This window comes from Typopeltis vanoorti, chromosome 8, assembly GCF_054136105.1.
Source record: "Typopeltis vanoorti isolate ZY-2024b chromosome 8, IOZ_Tvanoo_1.0, whole genome shotgun sequence".
NCBI lineage: Eukaryota > Metazoa > Arthropoda > Arachnida > Uropygi > Thelyphonidae > Typopeltis > Typopeltis vanoorti.
The window spans coordinates 25,534,361-25,547,067 of record NC_143556.1 but is presented as its reverse complement, the minus strand read 5'-3'; the positions used below and the strand labels follow the sequence as shown (position 1 = coordinate 25,547,067).

Sequence of the window (12,707 nt, the reverse complement as noted above, 5' to 3'; positions counted from 1 at the left end):
CAAAATAAAAAATGATGGTACAACATGACAAAATTTCATGCCGGCTTGGGCGTCATCCGGTTAAACAAGGCCCCCGTTGTTTTCGCTAGGGAACCAGTGTGAACAGTGAAAAGTCAGCTACTGGAAAAAATCTGAAAACACACCCCAACTCAACATCACCAGAGTTAAAGATCGGTACTATCAACATAAGAAGATTGAATTGCAAAGAAATGGAGCTAGCTGAGGAATTAGATAAGTAGATTGATATAATAGGGGTTTACTGAAACAAAAAAGACAAAAACTAATAATGATCTTTCTGAGCAATAAATACAAAATGTTATATTCAGGCAATGACAATCGAGGAAAAGAAGGAGTAGCCATTGTATTCAAAACAAAATATGAAGCTAATCTTCTTGAATGGCAGGCAGTCTCAAGTAGAGTAATGTGGACAAATATGAGAATGGAGAACTGGACAATGAGATTTATTTGTGCCTATGGTCCCACAGAAGGTTCTACTAAGGTAGAGGTGGAGGAATTTTTTGATGCTTTAGAAAAAGCAACTGCCACAATGAAAAAGGAAAAGTTGGTGCTTGTTAGGGATCTAAATAGCAGAGTAGGAAATGATTGTGAGACATACAAAAATATTTCAGGAAAATTTGGAGAAAAGAGCAAAGCTAATAATAATGGCAAATATCTGTTGAATTTCTGCTCAGGATTTTACAACATAAAATGTGCAGAAATTCTGTTGAATTTCTGCACATTTTATGTTGGAACAATTTATGTTCCAACATAAAATGTGCACAAATTCAAATGGAGAGAAGAGGCAAGGAATAAAAAAAGTCTCATTGACTATGTTATTGTTGATAGTGATGTTTTCTCCCTGGTGCAGAACACCAGAGTGTACAGAGGATTTGAAATTGGAAGCGATCGCCATTTATTCTTGAGCAGGATAAAAGTGAATTTCATATTGAAAAGAATAACATGTAAGAAAGTTTTAAAGTGAATAAAAGTCGAGCAGCTCTCAGATGTGAACTGTAGACTAAAATACACAAAGATTATTGAAGAAAAAATGAAAGAGTTTGAGAACAGGAACCAAACCTTGGAGATTCAGTGGCAAACTTTGAATAAAACCCTGATTGATTCAGCCAGAGAGGAATGTAGTGAGGTGGTCTGCAAGGATAGAAAAATCAGAACTCCATGGTGGACACAGGAAGTTAAAGAGGCAGTGAAGAAAAAGAAGAAAGCATATCAAATCGAAGAAAGCATATCAAAAATATAACAAAGATCTGTATTTAAGTTTTGTCGATTTGGAAAAGGCATATGACAAGGTGCCAAGAGAGAAGCTATTCAATACACTACAGTTGTATGGTGTCAATGGGGCATTATATATTAAGCAATACTTAGTCTTTATTTGAGTTGTAAGTCAGCAGTTAGAATTGAAGGAAGTACAGGGAGATGGTTTAATGTTAAATCTGGTGTGAGGCAAGAATGTACATTACTCCCTCTCTTATTCATTATCTATATGGATCACATTATGAAGGAAAGTGGTATTAAACATGATATCAAAATTGGAGATGTTAATGTCAGCTCTTTGCTTTATGCAGATGATGTTATACTTCTAAATAAATCTGTTACAAGTCTGCAAGATTCTCTGACTAAATCGAATAACTGTTGTAATAGATATGGTATGAAGGTCAGCAATAAAAAGACAAAGACAATGAAAATAGGCAAAAAATCGTGTTCTAACCCCCCCCCCATTTTTTTATTTTATTTTATTTTATTTTATTTTTTTTTTATTCATGTCAAAGCCACCCTTAGCATGTTTCCTCTGCCCACCGTTCCCATTCAACATCCATCTAAGTCTTTTTATTTCACTTGCAATACTTTTTTTTCTTTACTTTATCTGTTTGTATAATTCATTTGTTATATGTTATGGCCAAAATATTTTCAGTATTTTACACAGAGTGCAAAAAATATTTTGCACAAAGCCAAAATTTTAATTTGGCTTTGTAAATCTTTGTGAAGCACATTCACTTTTGTCAATCCTGTTATATCCTTGTCACCTCTGCCTTCAGTATCAATGTTAACTCCCAGGTATATAAGATTCTTAATTATTTTTATTTTGTGCTGGTTCACAATAGTATCCCAGTAAAAATCACTTTATTGATTTGTTCCATTCTGAGCCTTTTGATTTTCAGCTTTCTAATAACAAACTCACCTTAGTCAAAATTTATGGATATTCACAACTCTACCTGCACTGGTTCAGCAGGTGATGATATCAAGCCATTTGTCACATTTGAACACTAATTGTTCATATTGCCTTAGTGGTTATTATATTTGCTCTCCAAATATCAGGCTGTGGGTTTGAATCTCACTATGTGTGTATATGTTGAATACTATGGCTACTCCTTCTTTTCCTTGATTGTCATTGCCTAAATATAACATTCTGTATTTATTGCTCAGAAAGATTTCACCAGTTTTTGCCATTTTTGTTTCAGTCACCCCTATTATGTCAATCTGGTACTTATCCAATTCTTCAGCTAGCTCTTTGCCATTTAGGCTTCTTATGTTGATAGTACCAATCTTTAACATCTGGTGATGTTGATATCCCAACAGGGATCATGGTTTCCAGATTATCTCATCTGGAAACCATGATCCCAGATTATCAGATAATCCCACCAGAGTAGTAATGTAATACTTTTATTGTACAGTATCTCCATGAAGTCAGAAGACTCGACACGAGAGATCCATTATTCACACAATACCTATCATACTTCTCTTTAAACTTATTCTGCTAAAACACTCACAGCCACCACTAGAAACCCATTCACCACCCTCCAAACAAAAAATCTAGTCCTAACACTCTTGCTATTCACACACTTACACAATTCCCATGGGCGACCCCTCATTTTCATTCAGATATAAGCTAACTTTATAACCTGACAAATTTCTCTCTTATTCCATATAAAATTATTTAGTTGACTTCTTAGTATACCTGGTTTATTGAATCTATTTCCGCATTTAATTTACTATTTTCACTAAAAATCATGCCTAAGGGTGAAATGTTTTACTTGTTCTATTGGTTCTCCATTCATAATGCAGTTGATATTTTTAATGCATCTGCCTATTTTCATTGTCTTTGTCTTGTTATTGCTGATCTTCATACCAAATCTGTTACAACAGTCATTCAATTTAGTCAGGGAATCTTGAAGACTTCTACTGGATTTATTTAGAAGTATAACATCATCTGCATAAAGTAAAGAGCTAAGATTAACATATCCAATTTTGATATCAGGTTTAATACCACTTTCCTTCATAATGTGATCTATATAAATAATGAATAACAGAGGGTATAGTTTAATTTTAAATCACCAGATTTAAAATTAAACCATCTTCCTGTACCTCGTTTAATTCTAACTTCTGACTTACAACTTAAATAGAGACTATGTATTGTTTTGAAGAGCTTCCTCTTGGCACCTTGTCATATGCTGCCTTTTTCAGATCAACAAAACTTAAATACAAATCCTTGTTATATTCCCAAGATTTCCCAACTATTTTTCATAAAGTGAATATCTGATCCTGACAACTATTTGGCCTGAATCCAGCTTGTTCTTCACCAGGCTTCTCTTCCAAAATTGTTCTTAGCCATTTCTAAAATATACCTGCATAAATTTTATCAGAAACACTCAGTAGGGAAATGCCTTTTGTAATTCTCACGTTCAATTTTATTTCCTTTTTTATATATTGGGTACTATGAGAGCTCTGCTCCAATTATTGGGAATTCGACCCTCTGATGAGGCCTTGTGAATTATGCAATGCAGCCATTGTAAAACTTTTATACCTCCATATTTCAGCATTTCTGGTCAAATTTAATCTGTTGAAAGGAAGCTACTTCAGTTTCTTTTCCACATTTCAGTCTTTGGTGGCTTGTTCTAATTCAAGTATGGCCATGTATTCCTGATTGCATTCCTGTTGAAGTTTTCTAGCACTGTGCTGACACTGGCTGTTTCACTTAGTAGTCTTTCAAAGTGATTACTACACATATCTAGAAAATCTTTATCTTCAGTTTTCATGTCAGCCTTATCGTCTCTGATTCTTTTTGAAACACTTTTTTCCTCCATTTCTAAACTTTTTCATTAGCCTCCAGAATATTTTGCCACGTTCTTGATATTTATTTTCTATGTTCTTACCTGCTAAAGTCTTCCCTTGACTTGTTTAGCTACTTTTATACAATGCTTCACTTTCTTAGATTTTTTTTCTCTTTATTCTCTAAGAGGACAAACTGACTTATATCCTAGCAACTTTTGATGTGCGTTGTTCTTTTACTTGACTGCCTCTTTAACTTCCCAAGTCCATCATGGAGTCCCGATTTTTCTATCCTTACAGACTACTTCACCACATCCTTCCCTAGCTGCATCAATTAATGGCTTCTTTAGGGTTTGCCACTCAATTTCCAAGGTTTAGTTCTTGTTTTCAAACTCTTCCATTTTTTTTTTCTTCAACGTCGTTTGTGTATTTGAGTCTACAGTTCACCTCTGAAAGCTTCTGAATTTTGATTCATTTTAAAACTTTCTTACACACTCTTCTTTTCGATATGAAATTCAATTTTATCCTACTCAAAACTAAATAATGATCATTTTTTGTTCCAAATCCTCTGTATACATTTGTGTCCTGAACTTCTGGAATTTAGTCACAAAATACTTAAGACAAACATGCTCTACAGTTTTATTCGCCTTCCAAAAATCACTCATTCTGTGAAGTGCCTATATTTTGCATATGCTGCAGTTAACAAAATCAAGCGCATTGCAACCACCTGCCATTGTTTTGTGAATTGTGTCATGACAAATAATACAGTATATAATTAAACAAAAATAATTTCAAAACCACAAAATTAAGCATACTGGCCTTATGCTTAATTGAACAAACACTCATAAATATAACAGTTCAAAAAAGAATGAGTTAATTATTGCTAAATACTATTAAAAAGAACTTATCTTTCAGCACTGAAAATTACCATGCATAATACCTTCCACCTTCTACTGGCAAAAAAAACTATAGACTAATCATCTGTGATTGCTGTAATTATATTTCTACAAAGGCAGTTAGTAACAGGTCATATCATAATTTGATATGGAATATAAGATGCCCCACTAAGTGTATATCTTTATATCATCATCATCAAATTCTTGCCATGTACCATCAAGGGGTGTACAAGATATGATAGTACTACATGAAAAATTTACATGATTACCAACTTCCTATCTACAATTTTCCTCCAAATCAGTCTGTTAATTGTCAAGACTCCAACATTATCAGGTCTTATATTTCTATTGTCTAAGTCACTTTGTACCGTATCAATCCACCTATTGTTAAGTTGTGAATGAAGATATTTTATGTTTTAATACTTCATTGACATTTAACATAATCCACCATGTCATAAGCAAGACTTGTAAATATTATTTGTTGTTAGTCTTTTGTTTGTTATTAATTAATTATTTAATCTTAGAATATGTAATAATAATGAAAAGACTCTATATAAATGTCATTCATTTTATTTAGTTTATTCTGTAAAATTTATTATAAGAAACTGTATGTATGTAAGTTTAAATGTATATTATATGAATTGTGATATATCTTTTTATTTCTGTATGTAAGAGTGATTTTATGTAATTCTTCTGATTGGATTTGATTGGCTGCTGAAGGAGAAATGGAGTTTATTTTAGTTAGCTCGTGTGGAGAACATGAGCTACTGTGTATAAACAGAGAAGCCAGTGGATATAAGCTGAACTGGTTAGAACCGGATTTTGGCAGGAAGAAGGAACGTGTGTTGATTGGAAAATGAAAGTAAGTAAGAGAGAAGTTAAGAGGTAGCATAGCGACTGGTTGTGTGTGACAGAAGGGGAAGGGATATATACCGTAAATCAACTGGAACAGGTCCGGGAATTAATAGGCATCGTGAATTACTTCTATGTGAGTTCTGATACTACAATATTTTCCAAGTGGTTTGTGGAAGTATAGTGCAGAACCGAAGTTAATACATAGAAGAAAATAAGGAATTAGTAGGAAACTGATTCCTTATTTTTATTATAACTGAATTAGTAGTACATCAACACTTGTATATTTCTGTGTCTATAATTCAGTTATTATAATGAAAGATTTCTTTAGAATTGTGTAGCCATAAAGTAAAAGTCTACAAGAATTTCAAATGTGCCTTTGCGAATTCGATGTGTAGAAGCAGTAACCCGGTAAGAGTTGTCCTTTCTGTAACCTGTGAAGCTATAACTGTTAACTCCATCGGATATATTTTAACCTTAGCTGGTGTTATGTCGATTAATGGCCGAATGTTAGATGTACTGAAGTACTTTCCCCTCTAAATAATAAGTGTCATGTTGTTCTAATAAATGTTAGCTGACTGAGAAAGAATAAAGTGTAGCCTGTCATAAGATTAATTATTGTAACATCTGGAAGGTTGATCTTTTAAGAACTATTTCCAACTTGATTGACTGAACATAAAGAACTGATAAATGAATATTTGATAATTTATGGATTGTAAATTATTCTGAATACTTTAAACTGAGCTAATATATTTATGATATGATTCATCCAATTGGATAGAGAGCAAAATATGTCAGAGAAATACTAATGCTTTATGATCATTGAGGATCATGACATTAGTCATGATCCTCAAACCTAATTGAGAAGTTATTAATGTTTGAATGTGAATTCTTATAATATTTTAATTGGATAACTTTTTGCAGATAGTTAAACTTAAATGTATATATTGTACTTTTCCACATTAAATGTTTTCTTTTGTTGAGTTAAACTTGGTGTTTGCCTGATTTTCTTTCATTGCACCGCTCATAAAATTAATCGGACTTTGCGGAAGCTTTAAAAGCCATTAATAACTCCCGCCTGAAGATAAAGTGAGAATATAAGTATAGTTGATGATTCATTCCTCTATATTATTTTGACTAATCTGAATATAGGATGGCGCAGTATAATATAAATTTCTTTATATTCAGATGAGCATCAATCAACAACTAACTAAGAAAAACTGATTTTAACATTTAAGATTAACAAACCAACAAAAATGGAAAACAGTCAGTTAGGTAGGAAGTTCCAACACCATATCTTGGTCTTCCTCCTCTAGGTCGTTTTCCTGCCAACCTGACAGAGAACACTTGTTTTGCTAATCTTATCTCGTCCATTCTGTTTAAGTGACCATACCACCTGAGATTACCTCTGCTAACGCATTCCTGGATGCTGACAATGTCAAGTTCTTTCCTAACATATATCCTCATTTTTAATATGATATTGCCATTGATGCCATCTATTCACGCCTCTAATCTTTCTCAGGACTCTCATATCTGCAGTTTCTAGTCTTTGGCCAAGTGTTTTTAGCTCTCAGATCCATAAGTTAAAACTAGTTTGAACACTGTCTTGTATATAGGGATCCCATTTTTTGAAAACAAAAAATTGGGACACAATAAATTTTGTAGAATTAAGGGTTAAAAGAGAAATCAATTTTATTCGTTAACATTATGTATTTTAAAATAAAAAAATTAAATATTTATTTGAATTTGAATTATTAATGTAGATAACATAAATGTTTATACATACGTCAAATAAATAGAATTCTAATAAAACACTTAAACATGTAACACTTAAATCAAACATTAATAAGTATGTGAAATATAAAGACATAGAATAAAGATATAAAATGTTAATATGTCAATAAAATGGGAACTACAATGTAAATAAAATAAAATATGAACAACACGGGCCTTATGCGTATTGTGTAGATGCATAATATCTGAAATTATATGAAAATAAATTAATTTAATTTAATTTAAAAATTAAAAAAATAAAAAATTTATAATTAATTTTAGTACATACCTCCTCTCTTCCTTATTCTGCCTCCTCTTGTACATTGCAGCTGGTTGTTGCCTGTCCCATTTTACTGCTACTTGCAGAATCATTATTATATTTGGTTGAAGAATGAATTTTGTGCACAGGTTGTCGATTCTTAGATACTATATCGAAAAACTCTGAACATGACATGTTTCCGTAATGGGTTTTAACAAGCATGATAGATTTAACTGTGTTCTTGCAAGCGATTCCTTTCATTTGTCCATAACGAATTCATCAATGAAAAAATTTGTTCAATAGAAGCATTTAATCCTTGTAAGGTCAAACAAAAACTTATAATTGAAGCTATTTCACTGTAAGTAATTTGTTCCTTTTTAAAATGACCAAAGATTACAACTGGCATTATTCCATTCATTAATTTTATATTCAGTTGCATACATCTTAACATGGTACTCATCAAATAAGTTCTCTTTATTTAAGTTGAAATTTGGTAAGATGGTGTTAATTTTTTTGACACATTCCATTAAATTTTCCCAAGATACAGGTGTGTTCAAGCAAGCCCATTCCATTTTAGTAAATACACTAAACTGATTTTGAGTCCATTCTTGAATATATTGAATTACAGCGAAGTAGAAATTGGAGATGTTGTCTCTGAATGATTCAGAAGTTTCTCCAGGAAGGCTAGAAAATTCTAATATTTCTGTTGAAATCCCTTTATCAACAGAGAAATACCTCACATTGATAGGTACAATCTTAAGATCAATATGATTAGATGCATCTATGGATATGTAACAATATTTTACATTCCTCAGATCTTTCAATATTTCACTTTTTACATGTAGCGATAAGACATTGGTAATAATAGCCTTGCACTTCGTTTGTGCACATGAAAATTTCTTATTCAAGATTTTTTTTAAAATAGAGGACGTATAATCCATGGATTGGAAACTGTGATTGTGTTTAACTGCATGAAAAAGAAATGTAGCCTCTTGTGCAACCAATTCCATTTCTTGGCTACCTAACTTTTGATACCCAAAAAATGATGTCAATGATTGACTTGAACTTTTTGCAGACACAGCAGACTTGTGCTTTTTTGTATTGACATGGTCAGTTATATCTGCCTTACCTCCATGGCCAATGTTAAATTCTGTATGGCACACGTTGCATTTCACTCTAGACCTATCATCACAAACACTGGTTTTTGTGTTGAAAATTAAAGGAAAAAGATCCTTCAATTTTTCATTGAAATCACACTTTCTTTTGGGCATTTTGTAACAAACGGTTTAACTTTATTAATTTAAAAAATACAATATTCACAATTAATACGAAATGAACAGTTCAAAACTAGGTTATATCACATACCCTGTAGCGACATGAAAACAATTTAATGCATGAAGCTTAGTTCGCATAGCGTACGATATCCGACGGTCCGAAATGTTTCTCATTGGTTGAAAGAAAATGAACTGTCGTAGCACGTTAATATTCAAAAACATGTCGACCAATGAGAAACATTTTGGACTGTCGGATATCATACGCTATGCAAACTAAGCTTGAGACAAAAGATTGCTAAAAATTTACGGCCGACCAGATGAATGAAATAGATGCCGTGGTTGTGATTAGCTGAACATACAGTTGGGTGATGTCTCTCTCATTCTGACATTCTTTTCTCCAGCTGAATGAAATGTATGGAACTAAATCGTTTTCCCAAAATTCTAACATTCTGGTAATCACCGAACTACAAAATAAACATGTATATGCTTTTTGTTTTGTAAACATACATTTTTAAAAGCACCCAAAAAGATTACGATTTGTACTTATTCTTATTAGAAAAGTTAATATTTTTATATTCTAAAAAATCCGGGACATTTAGCATCCCGAACTAAACATATCCGGACACCGGGACATATGGGATCCCTATTGTATACAACTAATTTAGTGTTTTAATGAATTTTAGTGAATTAATTCAATTGACTTCCTACCATACCAGCTTTGTTGATTCTGTTGTCTATTTCCATATTTAATTTACCATCTTCACTAAAAATCGTGCCTAAGTAGCTGAAATGTTTTACTTGTTCCACAGGTTCTCCATTCACAATGCAGTTGACATTTTCATTGATTCTGCCTATTTTCATTGTCTTTATCTTTTTATTGCTGACGTTCATACCATATCTATTACAACAGTTATTCAATTTATGAATAACAGAGGGGATAATGTACATCCTTGTCTCACACCAGATTTAACATTAAATTATCTTCCTGTACTTCCTTCAGTTCTAACTGCTGACTTACAACTCAAATAAAGACCAAGTATTGCTTGATATAATGCCCCATCGACACTATATAACTGTAGCATATTGAATAGCTTCTCTCTTGGCACTTTGTCATATGCCTTTTCCAGATCTACAAAACTTAAATACAGATCTTTTGTTATATTTCCATGATTTTTCAACTATTTGTCGTAAAGTGAAGATCTGATACCGACAGCCTCTATTTGGCCTGAATCCAACTTGTTCTTCACCAAGCTTTTCTTCCACAATTCTTCTCAACTGTTTCTCAAGTATACTTGCATAAATCTTGCCAGGAACACTTAGTAGGGAAATACCTCTGTAAGGCTCACATTCAGTTTTATTTCCCTTTTTTATATATGGGTACTATGAGAGCTCTACTCCAATCATTGGGAATTCGTCCCTCTGTCCAGGACTTCTGACATATGCACTGCAGCCACTGTAAGACTTTTATACCACCATACTTCAGCATTTCTGGTCGAATATCATCTACTACTGCTGCCGTTCCACATTTTAAACCTTTGATAGCTTTTTCTATCAAAATGTCCATACTGGATACATATCCTTAGATATGTATCCTGACTGCATGCCTGGTCAGTGTTTTTTACTGCTGTACTCTCACTGCTTGTTTCATTTAGCAATTTTTTGGAGTAATTACTTCAAGGATATCTTTTTTTCCCATTTTCACCTTTATCATCTCTAAGTCCTTTTAGCACACTCTTTCCTCCATTTCTAAACTTCTTCAATAACCTTCAGAATATTTTGCTGCCACCTTGATATTTATTTTCTATGTTCTTGCCAAAGTCCTCCCATGACTTTTGTTTAGCCAGTTTTACACAGTGTTTAGCTTTCTTACATTTGTCTCTGTATTCTCTAAGCGCATAAGCGGACTTATTTGCCAGGAACTTTTGATATGCTTTCTTCTTTTCCTTCACTGTCTCTTTAACTTCCTGTGTCCACCATGGAGTTCTGATTTTTCTAACCTTGCAGACCACCTCACTACATTCCTGATTGATTCTGGCTGAATCAATCAGAGTTTTATTCAAAGTTTGCCACTGAAACTCCAAGGTTTGGTTCCTGTTCTCAAACTCTTTCATTTTTTCTTCAATAATCTTTCTTGAAGAAATACTGAGAGCTGCTCAACTTTTATTCGCTTTAAAACATTCTTACATGTTATTTTTTTCAATATGAAATTCAATTTTATTCTGCTCAAGACTAAATAGTGATCACTTCCAATTTCAAATCCTCTGTACACTCTGGTGTCCTGCACCAAGGAGAAAACATCACTATCAACAATAACTTAGTCAATGAGACTTTTCTTATTCCTTGCTTCTTCTCTCCATGTGAATTTGTGCACATTTTTATGTTGGAACATGGTATTAGTAATAACCAGTCCATATGCTGAACAGAAATCCAACAAGTATTTGCCATTTGTATTAGCTTTGCTCTTTTCTCCAAATTTTCCCAAAATATTTTTGTATGTCTGACAATCATTTCCTACTCTGCTATTTAGATCCCCAACAAGGACCAACTTTTCCTTTTTCATTGTGTCAGTTGCTTTCTCTGAAATATCAAAAAATTCCTCCACTTCTACCTTAGTAGAACCTTCTGTGGGACCATAGGCACAAATAAGTCTCAGTGTTGTCCAGTTCCCCATTCTGATATTTGCCCACATCACTCTACTTGAGACTATCTGCCATTCAAGAACATTAGCTTCATATTTAGTGTTGAATACTATGGCTACTCCTTTTCCTTGATTGTCAATGCCTGAATATAACATTTTGTATTTATTGCTCAGAAAGATCTCACTAGTTTTTGTCTTTTTTGTTTCAGTCACCCCTATTATGTTGATCTGGTACTTACCTAATTCCTCAGCTAGCTCCATTTCTTTGTCATTCAGGCTTCTTATGTTGATAGTACCAATATTTAACTCTGGTGATGTTGAGTTGGGGTGTGTTTTCAGATTTGTTCCAGTAGCTGACTTTTCGCTGTTTGCCCTGGTTCCCTGGCAAAAACAACAGGGGCTTGTTTAATCGCCCGACACCCCAACTGCCATGAATTTTTGTAATGTTGTACCATCATCTTGTATTTTGGTTTAAGCCAATAAGAATACAATTTGGTCGGCTAAATCCCAAATTGCCTACCCATCCTTGTCCATTCAGTATCTAGGTAGATCCCCAACAGGGTGCACCACGAGAAGTTGAGGATTGGACTTTAGGTCGAAAGCCCTGGTCGGTTCTCCGCTTTCCTTTAAAAGCTATGTGGAGGTCCACTCTCAGTTATATAGCTTTGACCCTTAAGCACCCCGTATATATATTTATAACTGTATAGTTATTGATATATGTTAGTTCAATTTTCAGAAACTATTGAATCACACCACTTTCCCCACCCTTGGCCAACTTCTTTATGGAGACTTTTGAAGAGAAAGCCTTAAACTCAGCCCCACAAAAAACTACCATATGGCTTTGCTATGTTCATGATGTGTTCACTATTTGGCCACATGGCCTGGATACACTCCTCTCCTTCTTAACAGACTTAAACAACCAACACCCTAGAATCAAGTTCACCCTAGAA

At 33.4% G+C, this 12,707-nt stretch overlaps 1 protein-coding gene across 2 annotated transcripts in view; it reads left to right on the top strand.

Moving 5' to 3' along the window:
• Positions 1–12,707, top strand: part of LOC150103862 (pseudouridylate synthase TRUB2, mitochondrial) — a 106,159-nt gene that overhangs the window by 16,687 nt on the left and 76,765 nt on the right. The gene's annotated exons all lie outside the window — the stretch shown is intronic.